Source organism: Oncorhynchus keta, chromosome 1 (assembly GCF_023373465.1).
Source record: "Oncorhynchus keta strain PuntledgeMale-10-30-2019 chromosome 1, Oket_V2, whole genome shotgun sequence".
Lineage (NCBI taxonomy): Eukaryota > Metazoa > Chordata > Actinopteri > Salmoniformes > Salmonidae > Oncorhynchus > Oncorhynchus keta.
This window is the reverse complement of record NC_068421.1, coordinates 59,098,095-59,116,701: the sequence shown is the minus strand read 5'-3', so window position 1 is coordinate 59,116,701 and position 18,607 is coordinate 59,098,095. Positions and strand designations below refer to the sequence as shown.

The following is an 18,607-nucleotide window of genomic DNA, read 5'->3' as shown; positions in this document are numbered from 1 at the left end:
GGACGTTATCCTTTGACATCCTATGATATACAGGTACCATTTTCTGTGCAACCTCTCTATTAAAAAAATGTATGGCCTCCAAGGTTTTTGTGACAGGGTGGATCTTCACCATTTTCTATGGCTCGCTGGTACCAGCACCAATCATAAAGCCCCTTTAATATCAGCCGATGTCACAAAGTGCTATACCGAAACCCAGCCTAAAACCCCAAACAGCAAGCAATGCAAATGTCGAAGCACGGTGGCTAGGAAAAACTCCCTACAAAGGCAGGAACCTAAAAAGAAACCAGGTTCTGAGGGGTCCTCTCCTGGCTGTGCCGGGTGGAGATTATAACAGTACATGGCCAAGCTGTTCAAGCGTTCATAGATGACCAGTAGGGTCAAATAATAATAATCACAGTGGTTGTAGAGGGTGCAACAAGTTAGCACCTCAGGAGTAAATGTCAGTTGGCTTTTCATAGCCGATCATTCAGAGTTAGAGACAGCAGGTGCGGTAGACAGTGAGAGAGTCAAAGACAGCAGGTCCGGGACAAGGTAGCACATTCGGTGAACAGGTCACACCTATCCCGTAGTTGGAAGGGAATCCTCTCGTGTCAAGTGCCATCAAAGGATACATTAAGGTCTATGATGGCATCCTCATCCAACAACTCTGCTATGTCTAGGTCTATATCTGCATATGCTCTTCTAATTGCAGCACTCTCCATCGACTGTAGCACTCTCTGAATCTCTGCATCTAAAGAGGGGTGGGGATAAAGTACTTATGTCTGTCGACATCAGTCATAACTGCAGAACTAAATATCAGCATATTACCCAATGTTAATATTAGCATATATTTACATTAATCACATTAACCTACAGTGTCATAGGGCTGTAGCCTAATGTGACACCAATTGTATACAGTGGGGCAAAAAAGTATTTAGTCAGCCACCAATTGTGCAAGTTCAACCACTTAAAAAAAGATGAGGCCTGTAATTTTCCTCATAGGCACACTTCAACTATGACAGACAAAATTAGAAGAAAAAAAAAATCCAGAAAATCACATTGTAGGATTTTAATGAATTTATTTGAAAGTTATGGTGGAAAATAAGTATTTGGTCAATGACAAAAGTTTCTCAATACTTTGTTATATACCCTTTGTTGGCAATGACAGCGGTCAAACGTTTTCTGTAAGTCTTCACACACTTGCTGGTATTTTGGCCCATTCCTCCATGCAGATCTCCTCACTGATATTTTGGGGCTGTTGCTGGGCAACAGACTTTCAACTCCCTCCAAAGATTTTCTGTGGGGTTGAGATCTGGAGACTGGCTAGGCCACTCCAGGACCATGAAATGCTTCTTACGAAGCCACTCCTTCATTGCCCGGGCGGTGTGTTTGGGATCATTGTCATTCTGAAAGACCCAGCCACATTTCATCTTCAATGCCCTTGCTGATAGGAGGTTCACTCAATCTCACGATACATGGCCCCATTCATTATTTCCTTTACACGGATCCCTTTGCAGAAAAACAGCCCCGAAGCAGCCCCAAAGCATGATGTTTCCACCCCCATGCTTCAGAGTAGGTATGGTGTTCTTTGGATGCAACTCAGCATTCTTTGTCCTCCAAACACGACGAGTTGAGTTTTTACCAAAAAGTTATATTTTGGTTTCATCTGACCATATGACATTCTCCCAATCTTCTTCTGGATCATCCAAATGCTCGAGCAAACTTCAGATGGGCCTGGATACATACTGGCTTAAGCAGGGGGACACGTCTGGCACTACAGGATTAGAGTCCCTGGCGGCGTAGTGTGTTACTGATGGTAGGCTTTGTTACTTTGGTCCCAGCTCTCTGCAGGTCATTCACTAGGTCCCCCTGTGTAGTTCTGGGATTTTTGCTCACCATTCATGATCATTTTGACCCCACGGGGTGAGATCTTGCGTGGAGCCCCAGATCGAGGGAGATTATCAGTGGTCTTGTATGTCTTCCAATTCCTAATAATTGCTCCCACAGTTGATTTCTTCAAACCAAGCTGCTTACCTATTGCAGATTCAGTCTTCCCAGCCTGGTGCAGGTCTACAATTTTGTTTCTGGTGACCTTTGACAGCTCTTTGGTCTTGGCCATAGTGGAGTTTGGAGTGTGACTGAGGTTGTGGACAGGTGTCTTTTATACTGATAACAAGTTCAAACAGGTGCCATTAATACAGGTAATGAGTGGAGGACAGAGGAGCCTCTTAAAGAAGAAGTTACAGGTCTGTGAGAGCCAGAAATCTTGCTTGTTTGTAGGTGACCAAATACTTATTTTCCACCATAATTTGCAAATAAATTCATTAAAAATCCTACAATGTGATTTTCTGGATTTTTTTCCCCTCATTTTGTCAGTCATAGTTGAAGTGTACCTAGGATGAAAATTACAGGCCTCATCTTTTTAAGCAGGAGAACTTGCCCAATTGGTGGCTGACTAAATACTTCTTTGCTCCACTGTAGGTCTGTTTTCCTATCACTCTGTTTTGTTAACTTTGAAACATTTGCTTGAGCAAGGAAATAAATATTATTTATACACAGCAAGTCATCTGACAATCATGGGCTACTCTCCTTTTTTATTTATGTGTCACTCTGGTCATTTCGCTGATATAAGCAGAGACTCAAGGAATCCCTAGGACTTTGATCATTTTCTTTAGATCTGCATAACCAAGTCCAAGTTTGTGAGCTAGAAAAACCATCCTCACATTTATATCAAATGCCACATCTCCCCTGGAGCACTCCTGCAGCCTAGAGGAAGTGTAAACACTCCTCCTAAATTCATCACGATCACCTCATTCTATCATGACAGAATCCCTGGTTGGTGAAGTCTAAGGTGATTTTCAGTCCAGTGTTTAGACACTTATGGCAAATCAAATCATATTGTTTTATTTCAGACATGGGGAAAAAAAAGAAATGGCTTTTTAAAGGGGTTGATCAGCTTTAATATAGCGTATAGATTGTTGCTTCCATCAATGTAAATTGTCTGCATCATTTCCAATCCCCATATATTTGGGGTAAATACACACATTTTAGAATATACCGTTATTATTCCCCGCAAACCCTACCAGCCCTCCTGTAATTGGAGTAAACACTTAGGCTTCTACCTATAGTTTATACATATTATACAAATTTTACAGACACAATAGTTATATTTTGTTTGTTTTTAGTACTTCCTCTATTTCTGATGTCCATCCAGTTTGATTTCTATTTTTAACTGTGCTATTTCACAACATTTCTGAACCTATATACACATTTTACAGACCCCGTATGTTTTACATTTGTTCTCGTTGTTATTAGTCCCAACCTTCAGCTTCATTCAACCCCTCCCATCTATCTCTTAACACCATCCATTTTGGATTTCTACTTGCCATATATTTTTCAACTGTGCTGTGATGCTTCACAAAAATACTGACCCTTTGTTCTCATAGCTTCTACAGATTTGAAATTAATAATATTAATTTTTAATTAAATAAATAATCATTTTAAGAATTTAAGTTGAATCCGGCATTGTTCTGCGTGTCAGTTCATAAACCATGGAATCGGTAGGTCGAAAATGTCTTCAACTATTTTGCAAGTTATGACACAGCTGTCAATATTTTTGTCCTTAAATGAAATTGGTATATGTTTTTATATCACAATTTTCTTTAACCATTTATGATCTTTAATGCAGGACCAACAGACAAGTTCCTTACACCCCCCTACTTGCCTCTTCCAATTGTGGTAATACTGCAATTAGTTGGTTGTGTATTTTGGCTAGTGCAGACATTTCCATATGTCTATGTTAATTGCATGTGTGACCATTTACAAAAATTATACTTTTATCATCAAAATTAAGTTATTTAAAAAAATAAAAATAAATCTATTAGTATATTTGAGTTTAACCACAATATTTGTTCTGTCTTCTGAAATTGCAACCAACTTTAAGGCTTGTTAAGATTAAAAAATTTGGAGATAATTTTGTTATCAAATAACCAAAAGTGAGCAGTTGGAATCTGAATCAAGCGAAAGGGACCATTCTTGAACATGGGGTGAGACATTCTTACTAATTTACTAGAGAACCAGTTTGGATTTAAGTATAACTTTTGTATGACTGAAGCCTTTAGTGAGAGGTCTAATGCTTTAATATTTAATCATTTCTGCCCTCTGAATTCTTATACAAAACAGGCCCTTCTAATTTTGTCTGGCATGCCATTCCAAATAAAATATTTTGGATCATATCATTTAAAAAGCATGTCACTAGGTGTAAGCAAAACCATAAGCAAATAGGTACACTGTGATATAACTAAAGAGTTAAATCAGGGTGATTTTTCCACAAATAGACAGGTATTTTTCTTTCCATGGTAACAAGATCTAATCTATTTTTGCTAACTTTCTATAAATATTTGTGGGAGTGAGATCATTTCTTTCTGGATTTGTATACCAATTATGTCCACATCCTCGTCAGACCATTTTATTGGTAAACTACATGGTAATGCAAAAAGTTGCATTTTTTAGTGATCCAATACGTAATATAGTACACTTAGAATTTGGTTTTAATCCAGAGAGGTTAGCAAAAATAATCTAGATCCTCTATGAGGCTGTGGAGGGATTAAAATTGTAGTTTTAAAAGAAAACATGAATCAGCATACAACACTTGTTTTTAAGCCACGGATTTCTAATCCCTTAAAATTTAGATCCAACAATAATATTAACTACTAACATTTCGATGGCAATAATAAATAGATATGCAGATAGTGGACAACCTTGTTTTACTCCTCCTGACAGTTTAAAAAAACTGAGACGTAGCCATTATTTACTAAACTAAAAAAAAGAAGAAACGTCCCCTTTTCAGGACCCTGTCTTTCAAAGATAATTGGTAAAAAGACAAATAACGTCACAGATCTTCATTGTAAAGTTTTTAAACACCATTTCCTCATGCTTGTTCAATGAACCATAAACAATTAATGAACATGCACCTGAAGAACGGTCGTTAAGACACTAACAGCATACAGACAATTAAGGTTACAGTTATGAAAACTCGGACAATAAAGGAGGCCTTTCTACTGACGCTGAAAAATACCAAAAGAGAGATGCCCTGCTCATCCTCGTGCCTTAGGCATGAGGACTGCAGATGTGGCCAGGGCAATAAATTGCTATGTCCGTACTGTGAGATGCCTAAGACAGCGCTACAGGAAGACCGGATGAACAGCTGATCATTCTCGTAGTGGCAGACCACGTGTAACACCTGTACAGGCTCGGAACATCCAAATATCACACCTTCGGTACAGGATGGCAACAACTGCCCAAGTTACACCGGGAACGCACAATCCCTCCATCAGTGCTCAGACGGTCCGCAATAGGCTGAGAGGCTGGACTGAGGGCTTGTAGCCCTGTTGCAGGTCCTCAGACATCACCGTAGCCTATGGGCACAAACCCACCGCCACTGGACCAGTGCTCTTCACTGACAAGTCGTGGTTGTCTCATCAGGGGTGATGGTCTGATTCGTCAAAGGAATGAGCGGTACACCGAGGCCTGTACTCTGGAGTGGGATCGATTTGGAGGTGGAGGGTCCGTCATGATCTGGGGCGGTGTGTCACAGCATCATCGGACTGAGCTTGTTGTCATTGCAGGCAATCTCAATGCTGTGAGGTACAGGGAAGACATACTCCTCCCACACATGGTACCCGTCCTTGCAGGCTCATCCTGACATGACCCTCCAGCATGAAAATGTCACCAGCCATACTGCTCCATCTGTGAGTGATTTCCTGCAAGACAGGAATGTCAGTGTTCTGCCATGGCCATCAAAGAGCCCGGATCTCAATCCCATTGAGCACGTCTGGGACCTGTTGGATCAGAGTGTGAGGGCAAGGACCAGGGCCATCCCCCCCAGAAATGTCTGAACTTGCCTTGATGGAAGGGTGGGTTAACATATCAGTGAGGAACTGGCAAATCTTTTGAAGTCCTGGAGTAGTAGATGCACTGCCGTACTTAATGCAGCTGGCGGCCACACCAGATACTGACACTAACTTCTGAAACCCCCCCCTCTTTGTTCAGGTACACATTATTCCATTTCTGTTAGTCACAACTCTGTAACTTGTTCAGTTTGTGTCTCAGTTGTTGAATCTTATGTTCATACAAATATTGACAAGTTAATTAAGTTTGCTGAAAATAAAACAGTTGTCAGTGAAAGGTTTCTTTTTTTGCTTTATTTTACACCTAGGGTTACTATACATACCGTTAACCCATTTTATAAAGACATTCTCCAAATTGAAATATTCTAGGCATTTATTATATATATTAAACTCCAGTCATACTTTATCAAAAGACTTTTCAAAATCAGCTATGAAAACCAGGCCTGGTTTCCCCAATATTTCTTAGTATATTGTTAGTAGTATAATATTTCTTTCTATCATTTCCAGTACTCATCTTATCTCCAATGTATCATCCATGCAAAAATCATGTCTGATGAGGATGAATATCTGAGAATACCTTTTTAAATTCTATGCGCCAAGCATTTAGCTAGACTCTTTGCATCACAACACTGAAGTGTAAGAGGCCTCCAATATTTCAAATGGACTGGAACTTCTCACACACACACACTAATAATGAAATCAGACCTTGTTACTTTTCCGATAACCACTCCTATATAAAACAGGCTAATAATGGTCCTCTGAGTATATATATATATATAAAAAAATCATTTGGTATACTTCCACTGGTATGCCAGCCAGCACTGGAGTTCTCAACCTTTTTTGGTAGCATTTCTATTAAAGATGGGGGAAAAAAAATACACCAAATTCTGTCACATATTCCATCCAGTTTGCTTTATTATACATGTATATACAAACAACACTGGATCTCTTGAATAAGTTCCTCCATTTATTTTTTCTCTAACTTATTCTGTGCCTCTATTGCTATCTAACTGTACAGTTAGTCCTTCAACTTCCTTTGTTAATATGGACTCTTGATCTAAATTGCTTTTGTTTTATAGATGAGTACTGAATTGCATGGCCTCTAAAGGCCCATTTAAAAAAAGTGTCCCATAACATAGGTACAGCAGATACCCTTATTGTATGTTGGAAAAAGTCAGTTATAAAATCTACTGTCCTAGTTATAATATCATCTTTGATTAAATTTCCAATATCCTCGCCCACGTGGAAACTCTGTAAGAGTAATATATATGCCAATTATATGATCCGACTGTATTCTGTCCCCCATCAACACTAACTTTTGGTGCCGGAAAGAATGACATAAGAAAGTAATCAAGATGACTAGCTTGATTAAGCCTCCGCCACGTCTATCTCAGTAGGTCAGAGTATTTAAGCTTCTATATATCCACTAATTCCAATTCATCCATGACATTCATGATATCCTTAAGTGCCTGAGGGTGATAGTGTGAGTGTGATTTCCTTTCCTTTACGGTCCATAGAGGTATTGAAAACCGTATTCAAATCCCATCATAATAAGAGGATCATTATTTGGACAGTATCTGTTTATTGTCCAATCACATATTTTTTTTTAATCCATCTACCTTGATCTGTTTGGACAATTTGCACATTTGGAGCAAAATTACTGTTAATATCATCACCCCTTTCAAATGTCTTTGCCCATGGGAGAAAAATACTTCACCCCGCCCAGTCCTTTTTCCACTAACTTCATCTAAAATTGTTGAATGAGTTCTGTAAACAATAGAGAATATATATTTCTTCTATTTTAGCCAGGTAAATACTGATAGTCTTTTCTTATAATCTGCTAAGCCATTACCATTATAACTGGCTATACTTATCTCACACTTACCATAGAGACAAGTTTCATTCTATTTATCAAAATATACAGTTGAAGTCAGAAGTTCACATGAACAAGTTAATGATGCCAATCTAAGTGTTTCAACCACTCCACAAATCTCTTGTTAACAAACTATAGTTTTGGCAAGACGGTTAGGACATCTACTTTGCGCATGACACAAGTAATGTTTCCAACAATTGTTTACAGACAGATTATTTCACTTATTATTCACTGTATCACAATTCTAGTGGGTCAGAAGTTTACAACACTAAGTTGACTGTGCCTTTAAACAGCTTGGAAAAGTCCAGAAAAGAATGTCATGGCTTTAGAAGCTTGTGATAAATGATGTCAATTAGAGGTGTACCTGTGGATGTATTTCAAGGCCTACCTTCCAACTCAGTGCCTCTTTGCTTGAATTCATGGGGGAAAAAAATCAAAAGAAATCAGCCAAGACCTCAGCATTTTTTTGTAGACCTCAACAAGTATGGTTCATCCTTGGGAGCAATTTCCAAACGCCTGAAGGTACCACGTTCATCTGCACAAACAATAGTACGCAAGTATAAACGCCATGGGACCACGTAGCCGTCATACTGCTCAGGAAGGAGACACGGTCTGTCTCCTAGAGATTAACGTACTTTGGTGCGAAAAGAGCAAAGGACCTTGTGAAGATGCTGGAGGAAACAGGTACAAAAGTATCTATATCCACAGTAAAACGAGTCCTATAAATCAGGTGGAGCAGTGGTGAAGGGCGCTGTACTTCAGCACCAGCTGTGCCATTAGAGACTCTGGGTTCGCGCCCAGGCTCTGTCGTAACCGGCCGCGACCGGGAGGTCCGTGGGGTGACGCACAATTGGCCTAGCGTCGTCCGGGTTAGGGAGGGCTTGGCCGGTAGGAATGTCCTTGTCTCATTGCGCAACAGCGACTCCTGTGGCGGGCCGGGCGCAGTGCGCGCTAACCAAGATTGCCAGGTGCACAGTGTTTCCTCCGACACATTGGTGCGGCTGGCCTCCAGGTTGGATGCACGCTGTGTTAAGAAGCAGTGCGGCTTGGTTGGGTTGTGTATCGGAGGACGCATGACTTTCAACCTTCGTCTCTCCCGAGCCTGTACGGGAGTTGTAGCGATGAGATAAGATAGTAGCTACTAAAACAATTGGATACCACAAAATTGTGGAGAAAAAGGGGTCAAATTTTAAAAAACAGACTACGGTTTGCCACTGCACATGGGGACAAAGATTGTACTTTTTGGAGAAATGTCCTCTGGTCTGATGAAACAAAAATATAATTGTTTGGCCACAATGACCATCCTTATGTTTGGAGAAAAAAAGGGGGAGGCTTGCAAGCCGAAGAACACCATCCCACCCGTGAAGCACAGGTGTGGCAGAATCATGTTGTGGGAGTGCTTTGCTGCAGGAGGGACTGGTGCACTTCACAAAATAGATGGCATCATGAGTATTGAAAAAAAAAAAGTGCATATATTCAAGCAAAATCTCAAGACATCATCCAGGAAATCAAAGCTTGGTCACAAATGGGTCTCCCAAATGGACAATGACCATACTTCCAAAGTTGTGGGAAAATGGTTTGAGGGGAAATTATGTGGATATAATGAAGCAACATCTCAAGACATCAGTCAGGAAGTGAAAGCTTGGTCGCAAATAGGTCAAGCATACTTCCAAAGTCGTGGCAAAATAGCTAAAGGACAACAAAGTCAATGTATTGGAGTGGCCATCAAAGCCCTGACCTCAATCCTATACAAAATGTGTGGGCAGAACTGAAAAAGCGTGTGCGAGCAAGGAGGCCTACAAACCTGACTCAGTTACACAAGCTCTGTCAGGAGGAATGGGACCAAATTCAACCATCTTATTGTGGGAAGCTACCTGAAACATTTGACCCAAGTTTAACAATTTAAAGGCAATGCTACCAAATACGAATTGAGTGTATATAAACTTCTGACCCACTGGGAATGTGATGAAAGAAATAAAAGCTGAAATAAATCATTCTCTACTATTATTCTGACATTTCACATTCTTTAAATAAAGTGGTGATCCTAACTGACCTAAGACAAGGAATTTTTACTAGGATTAAATGTCAGGAATTTTGAAAAACTGAGTTTAAATGTATTTGGCTAAGGTGCATGTAAACTTCAACTGTGTGTGTATATATATATATATATATATATGTTTTTAACTTGTCATGTACACTCACTGTTCTCACAACATTTTGGGAACTTTAAAATAAATAGTGTGCCATTAACATTTTCCACCCTAATACCATCATTGTATAACCATCAACACAACTAGACAGTGTTTTTTTATATTTAAATGTTTGATTCTGAAAAATGTTTCATTACAACTTTTAGGGGAAATGATCTTAGAGAAGCAGAACCAAAACTCACGTCGGTCTGCCGAATTGCGAAAGAGTCACCAGCCAGGCAGCCTAGCTTCAATGCGTAAATCATCCTTCCATCCTCCCACCTCAGCCCCCTCTACATCAAAGAGGCTCTGCCATCACATTACTAAGAGACAGCTTTGGTGGTCCAACAGCTGAAGCCCAATGCATTCCCTCATACAAAACAAATCATAGCCAGTCATTCTGCTGCAACACACACACACACACACACACACACACACACACACACACACAACGGGGCGAAGCAGCAGCACTCTTTGCCAGCACTGGTGCCTTTGCTACAGGGGAGATGCCTGTCGGAGTGACTTACCCTGATGGAGGGCTGTGTGCAGCAGCTTTGGATGTGAGTCTCTCCCTTCTCAGCTTCCTTGCTGCATGCTCAGCCTGCCTCTGCCCACGCCTGGGCTCTGACCAGCAGCTCAGTTGCTTAGGAAGCAACAATGCACTGCCAAATCATATACACTGCTGCTAGCAAAACAATACGTTGCATTCTAATTTTTATTTATTTTAAGCCAAGGAAACAGACATTTCCCAATGTGTTACTTGTTGTGTATTAGGGATGTATCATTTGCACCTCCATACTTAAGGTAGTTGTTGTATAGGCAGAGCATCATGGGTAATATGTGTTGAGATGAGCACGTTCAAGATACATGTTTGAACTGATTCCGGTCTCGTCATTATTGACTTGTTATAAAGATGTGGTTGAAGATATCCCTCTAGTGGTGTGGGGGCTGTGCTTTGGCAAAGTGGGTGGGGTTATATCCTGCATGTTTGGCCCTGTCCAGGGGCATCAACGGATGGGGCCACAGTCTCTCCTGACCCCTCCGGTCTCAGCCTCCAGTATTTATGCTGCAGTAGTTAATGTCGGGGGGCTAGGGTCAGTATGTTATATCTGGAGTATTTCTCCTGTCTTATAAGTATGCTCTCTCTAATTGTCTCTTTCGCTCTCTCAGAGGACCTGAGCCCTAGGACCATGCCTCAGGACTACCTGGCATGATGACTCCTTGTTGTCCCCAGTCCACCTGGCCGTGCTGCTGCTCCAGTTTCAACTGTTCTGCCTGTGGCTATGGAACCCTGACCTGTTCACTATTATTTGACCATGCTGGTCATTTATGAACATTTTAACATCTTGGCCATGTTCTGTTATAATCTCCACCCTGCACAACCAGAAGAGGACTGGCCACCCCTCATAGCCTGGTTCCTCTCTAGGTTTTGGCCTTTCTAGGGAGTTTTCCTAGCCACTGTGCTTCTGCACCTGCATTGCTTGCTGTTTGGGGTTTTAGGCTGGGTTTCTGTATAGCACTTTGAGATATCAGCTGATGTAAGAAGGGCTATATAAATACATTTGGTTATGAAACCCACGAGACATAAAATATTGATGATGAGTAAGTCCGAACCTACAGAAACTATTCTGTCCAGAAGAGGTCCGTTTTTAGAAGTTTAAACACATTTTCCTTGGTACAGTCTAGGCTAATAGCTCAGTGTATTGCTAGCAGAGGCAAGTGCATAGTCGAACTAGCTAAGAGGGAGTTAGCGTCGCCATGGATGGCAGAAACAGATTTGAGAAGGACGTTGGAGCGAGAAAACATGATTAAAGGGAGGCTATTTAGTTCAACTGTGAAGACTAACTTGAAAAAAAAAAAAGACAATCAGGAGCCTATTGAGAAACTAAAAACATCTGGAATGGTTGGAAATATTGGACAGTTTGCTGAAAGTATTGAGCAGTGGAGCTCATATACAGAACGGTTTGGATATTTTGTTCTTGCAAATAACATTGATGAGGACAAAAATTGGGCCTCCATTCAATTTACTTCACAGCCTGCTACAGCCAGGCACTTTTTAAAAACTAAAACCACTAGTTATTGCACAAAGGTTTAGGTGCCACGGAAGAAATCAGAAAGTAGGAGAATCAGGGACAGTGTTTGCTGTGGCATAAAGATAAATAAGAGTACTGGGAGTTTAATGATGTTCTAAATGACGCCATCAGAGACCGACTAGTATGTGGGCTACGGAGCGAAACTACACAAAAGAGACTATTGACTGAAAGTAATCTGATTTTGGCAAAGGCAATTGAAGTCAGTGTGGCCATGGAAGAGGCTCAGCATTAGAGATCATCAGGATAAGTGCACAGTTGCAACTGAAAAGCAGAAAAGGGAAATCAAGGCACATGCTTCCACTGTGGCAAAGCAGGACATCAGGCATCTATGTGCTCGTTTAAGTACGTGGATTGCTGAGCCAGTGGTAAAAAAGGTTAAAAATTAAGAATGAAAGTCACACACTAATTTTGCTGCCAAACATTTAATGGGTATAGCAACCAATGTTCTGGCACACAGTGCCTTCTCACTTGAAGGCACCAAAACACTGGTTTCTATGCCCATTAAATGTCTGGCAGAATAATTGGTGTGAAACTTTTTCTTATCATAAATTATTCTGTTAGTCAGCACCTCTACAAAAAAAATTTGGGGTGTGGGTCAGCATATGCCTTTCACTAGCCTCTGGTAAGGGCCACATCAAACAAGCCTGCAGAAACAAAAAGAGATCAGAGAAAGCATCAGACTGAAAACAAGAGACATTCCAACAAAAGAAACATAAGAGCAAGAGAACACCGAAGGAATCCAATGAGGAAGTCACACTGAAAATACTTACTGTTGCTGGGGGGGGGCAGCACACATTGTCAGCCAGCACACATTGTGTTAAAGACTTACACAGGTGAAACCGTTGCTCTGAGGCCTCAGTTCAGTTAAACAGAAACGCTGCCACTCTACATCATGGAAGGAGAATATCCATCACTACTGGGTTGTTTGCAGTTAGATCACACTGGACTGGCAATCAGTGCGTACAATGACCGATGGAGACACAGGCCTATCCACCATCTTAAAGAAACATGGAGAGGTATTTAATGGAGGACTGTATCATGAAATACATTACAGTGAAGCTCAGCAAAAAAAAAAAAAAAGCAAGGAAATACTCCTGAAAACTGAGTTACTGACACACGTCGACAAGTCATTGCCAATCCAACTAGCTTGAGATGCTAGTCCCTAGATTGTGGGAGCAGTCATCCCATATCATGCCTTCAGATAAAAAGAAGCCGACTGCTTTCACATCAAGGACATTAAAGAAAGCAGAAACTACACAGCTGAAACGGGAATCTCTAGGCATCCTTTTTGGAGTGGATTTCACCAGTATCTGTAAGGGAGGAAGTTCAGCTACACTCCTTTGCATTCTGCTTGCAGAATGTGGGCTTTGTTCTTGTCAGCACACACATGACATCAAGTACCATAAGGCAGAACAGCATTACAACACAGATTGACTCTCCAGGTTACCACTACATGTGGTCAAACCGGAGTCACAGCTACCTCAGACAAGTGGAAAACGCACCCGTCACTTCAACACAAGTGCAGAGAAACACAAGAAATCACCCGGTGTTATCTGAAGGGATGGACATCAAAAGTAAAGCCACAGGTGATGCTCCAGAACTGAACCCTTACCAGGAGAACTGAGCTGTCAGTACAGTCTGGTTGTGTGCTGTGGGAGAGGAGTCATCATTCTGCCGTCGGTGAGGAAACCAGTGTTGCAACAGCTAAACTGTGGAATGGTTTGCATGAAGGAAATTGCACAAAGCTACTTCTGGTGGCCTGGATTGGATGGAAGCATTGAGGAGAAAGCAAAAACATGTTCCTCATGTCAGAAGGTTCACAAAGTACCTCAACTTGCATCTCTTCATCCATGGGATTGGCCGGAGGAGGCGTGGCATCACATAAGTGAATTTCGCAGGTCCATTCAAAGACAAAATGTTTCTCATGGATGCTCATAGCAAAATGGCCAGAGTTTGCCATCATGAGGTCTACTACTGCTGAGAAGACCAGCAAGAAGCTTGAAGAAGTGTTTAGTCGGTTGAGAACCCCACGCCAACTCATTAGCGACAAAACGGACCAGAGCTAGTGTCCCAAGAAATTGCCACATTTCTACAGGTGAATGGTGTACAGCACATCAGGTCTGCACCGGGGCTGGCGGAGGTTCATACAGACCATGAAACAGGCCTTAAAAGCATATCAGGGTCAAGGGACACTGCATCAATGCTTGAACAGCCTCCTGCTATCCTACAGGATCACCCCACATGCAACCACCAAAGCTTCGTCTGCATCACTACATATGGAGAGCTATGCACAAGCTTCGACTTACTCAAACCTCCGAACATAAAGGATACAGTGTGACAGCAACAGGAGAGTCAATTCAAAAGTCATGAACTAAGCGCAAAGGTCAGGGCTTTGAATCCTGGAGAAACGCTCTTAGGTAAGAACTACCTCAAAGTACCCAAAGTGGGTTCCTGCTAGTCATCTGGAAAAGGCACACAGATCAGTTACTATTCGCTCTGGATAAGAGCGTCTGCTAAATGACTTAAATGTAAATGTAATGTAAATTAGTAAAGCAACGCTGACAGAAACACCATTTGGGAGTGGTCCAGAACTGTTACTGGGTGACACCCTGACCCAGCAGTCCTCACCTAGGGGCTCACAGTCACGTTCTTAGGACACTAAGTCACACAAGCGTGTGACAAGACTAACAGATTTTTATTTAACCAGGTAAGCTAGTTAAGAACAAGTTCTCATTTAGAACTGCAACCTGGCCAAGAAAAAGCAAAGCAGTGTGACAAACAACAGCGTTACACATGGAATAAACAATACTGTACAGTCAATAACACAATAGAAAAAGAAAGTCTATATACAGTGTGTGCAAATGGCATAAGGAGGTAAGGCAATAAATAGGCCATAGTAGTGAAGTAATTACAATTTAGCAAATTAACACTGAAGTGATAGATGAGCAGATGGCGATTTGCAAGTAGAAATACTGGTGTGCAAAAGCAGAAAAGTAAATAAAAAACAATATGGGGTTGAGGTAGGTAGATTGAGTGGGATATTTACAGATGGGCTATGTACAGCTGCAGCGATTGGTTAGCTGATGTTTAAAGTTAGTGAGGGAAGTATGTCTCCAGCTTCAGCGATTTTTGCAATTCATTCCAGTCATTGGCAGGAGAGAACTGGAAGGAAAGGCGGCCAAAGGAGATGTTGGCTTTGGTGATGACCAGTGAGATATACCTGCTGGAGCGCGTGCTACGGGTGGGTGTTGTTATCGTGACTAGTGAGCTGAGATAAGGCAGAGATTTACCTAGCATAGACTTATAGATGACCTGGAGCCAGTGGGTCTGGCGACTAATATGTAGCGAGGGCCAGCCGACTAGAGCATACAGATCGCAGTGGTGGGTGGTATTAGGGGCTTTGGTGACAAAATGGATGGCACTGTGATAGCAAATTGGATGCAGTCTGAGTAGAATACTGGAAGCTATTTTGTAAATGATGTCGCCGAAGTCGAGGATCGGTAGGATAGTCAGTTTTACGAGGACATGTTTGGCGGCGTGAGATTGGTGGGTACCTAGATACTTGAACTTGTAAAACAGACTCTCAACAGTTAATGTAGGAGGGGAGGAGGTGTTGTGTATTAGGGTTGTACCATTTGCACCTCCACACTTACTGTAGTTCTAGACACAGCACATCATGTGTTGTAATGAGTACTTTCTAGATAAATTATTTAACTAATTCCTGTCTCATCATTATAAAGATGTGGTTATGAAACCCAGGGGCATCATGCCCCCCAAAAATGTAAGGGGCACAAAAAGCTTCTGGATCCACACTTGAGACAGCGTTTTTCACCACAACCATAACAAATTTAAGAAAAATAAAATGTAAAAATTCTCACAGAAGAATAGTGTTTCATCCCTCCAATAGCATTTCAGACACTTGTAGAACCAATGCCAAGGTGCATTGAAGCTGATCTGGCTACCTGGGCGGCAGGTAGCTGAGAGGTCAAGAGTGTTGGGACAGTAACTGAAAGGTTGCTGGTTCAAATCCCTGAGCCAACTAGTGTAGAAATGTGTCACTGTGCCCTTGAGCAACACACTTAACCCTAAATGCACTAGATAAGTGTCTACTAAAATGTAAGACACTTTGTTAGTATTTCCTTTATTTAGTAAGACAAGCCATCTACTCTAATTTGATTGATAGCCAGAAATGTATTCTTGTTAATTAGTTATGAGGTTGGGAACATATCTGGGCTAGCTAAAAGCAACTTCATAAACTTGCTAGTTGGCAAGTATTATTATTATTATTATTATTATTATATGTAACAAGACAAATCTGAAGGGGGGGGGGCACACGTCCCTGTGCCCCCTATGGGCATGACGCCCCTGATGAAACCCACAAGAGATAGTCTCACAAACCTGAACTGTAACATCACTCAAGCTGGCTTTTATAGGCAATACAATAAAGATTATAACAAGAAAGCCTCAGTCAATGTATATGTTGTATTTCCATGGAACTAGGATTACTACGAATTTCCCCTCCCCATATTAAGATGCATTAGACTACAGTAACTCTCAAAGTGTGAAGCAAACCCCATGAATGTTTACTGTAATTTAAGTAGCTTACTGTAAAACCCATGCATGCAAATAAGCCACCCACCATGTACAATTCACCACATGTCTGAATGCTGTTACATGCATAATGATGAATAAGGTCTGATTTTACAAGGTGACTGTTCAGTTGACTGCTACTGTAAGTCAGTAGGAAAACAAAATGACAGCATTTTCTTGCTATTTGAATCCGCTGCATTCCTCATAAACATGGCTATGGCAATAGACCTTCGAAAATAGGTGTAGCGCTCGCTCCAAATAATAGCCTATTCTAGAAAAACGCGTATCGGTGAGTGCCTCATGTTCCACAGGCTCTTCCATTTCGTTAAGAGTGTTAAGGAGCGCCTGCTCTAGAAGCGACTATTCCAATTACATTGATTTCCTTCCATCTACACAAATACATAATTATAGAAAAGCTTTCCTTATACTGCAAACTGTTTCCATCCTTTCTATACGGACTATCTGCAATATCTGCAGACTTAGGCTGGTATTCAATGTGCAACCGAAAAGCTACGGGTTGATGTTCCTCACAAACATGCATGTGCAAAAGAAACTGAAATGCAACTCACCTAATTACAATTCAGGTGATCCATGTATTGAGACGTACAGTAGGCAGAAGCCAATAGCGCCAAACCTTCGCAGAACACTGTAATGTTGCTTTAACAGCTAAAACTATTTATGAATGAAACCCTATGCTTAAGACACACCCACCACCAGTCAGAGACGCACCACGTGACCTAAGTGATTGACGAGCAGGCGGAGGCGCGTGCTGAAGATCATCAGCATCTCCCCCTTCAATTCAAGTATTTGGGGGTGATATTATTATGAATAGGCTTCTGGTGGAACATAATTAAAATAGGTACACCTAAATTCATATTATGTTTGGAATGAATAATCGGTTCATTAATTAATTGAAGAGGTATATACAGATCGACAAGATGAAAAGTGAATAGGTCTTCTGGATGATAAGGTTATGTTCTGAACATTCTTATGTAGTAGACAACTTTAATGTAGGCCATTTGAGCACCCGTGGTGGGTAGGCCTGCTTGCAGCTCTATATTATTTACTAACATCTGGTAAGACAGATCAGTAGGCTATCACAGGGGAACTTCTGATTTTCTTTAACAAGGCAAGTCAGTTAAAAACAAATCATTTACAATGAAGGCCTACCATTAGGCAAAAGTCCTCCTGCAGGAGCGAGGCCTGGGATTAAAAATAAAACAAATGAAATATATAGGACAAAACACACACCACGACAAGAGACAACATAATACTACATAAAGAGAGACCTAAGACAATATAATACTACATAAAGAGAGACCTAAGACAACATAATACTACATAAAGAGAGACCTAAGACAACATAATACTACATAAAGAGAGGCCTAAGACGACAACGTAACATGGCAGCCACACATGACAACACAACATGGTAGCAGCGCAAAACAGGGTACAAGACAACATCACAAAGGGCAAGGAGGTAGAGACAACAATACATCATGCAAAAAGCCACAACTGTCACTAAGTGTCCATGGTTGAGTCGTTGAATTAAGAGACTGAGGTAAAGCTGTCCAGTTTGAGTGCTTGTTGCAGCTCGTTCCAGTCGCTAGCTGCAGCGAACTGAAAAGACGAGCGACCCAAGGATGTGTGTGCTTTGGGGACCTTTAACAGAATGTGACTGGCAGAACGGGTGTTGCATGTGAAGGACGACGGCTGCAGTAAATATCTTAGATAGGGGGGAGTGAGGCCTAAGAGGGTTTTATAAATCAGCATCAACCACCTTGATGGGTCAGCCAACACCTGATGATCGATCAAGGATGAAAAGTCTAAGCGGAATCCTTGGGACATCACCCCACTGAAGTTGACATTTGTTGCTGATTTATTCAACCCTCTTAGGCCTCACTCCCCACTATCTGAGATAGGTTAGGGTGAGGATAGCACTAAACAACAGCTGATCATTTTTTACATTCTAAC

At 41.3% G+C, this 18,607-nt stretch overlaps 1 protein-coding gene across 3 annotated transcripts in view; it reads right to left on the bottom strand.

The window, feature by feature from the left end:
- The window catches only part of cbarpb (CACN subunit beta associated regulatory protein b), a 52,587-nt gene extending 35,267 nt beyond the window's left edge, over nt 1-17,320 (bottom strand). For 2 of the 3 annotated variants that reach the window (XM_035779154.2, XM_035779161.2), the window contains exon 1: nt 17,203-17,320. The gene's annotated coding sequence lies outside the window, so the exon portion shown is untranslated. The remainder of the gene's footprint in view (nt 1-17,202) is intronic. The other variant, XR_004826705.1, reaches the window with a different exon arrangement.
- Nucleotides 17,321-18,607: the final 1,287 nt, after the last annotated feature.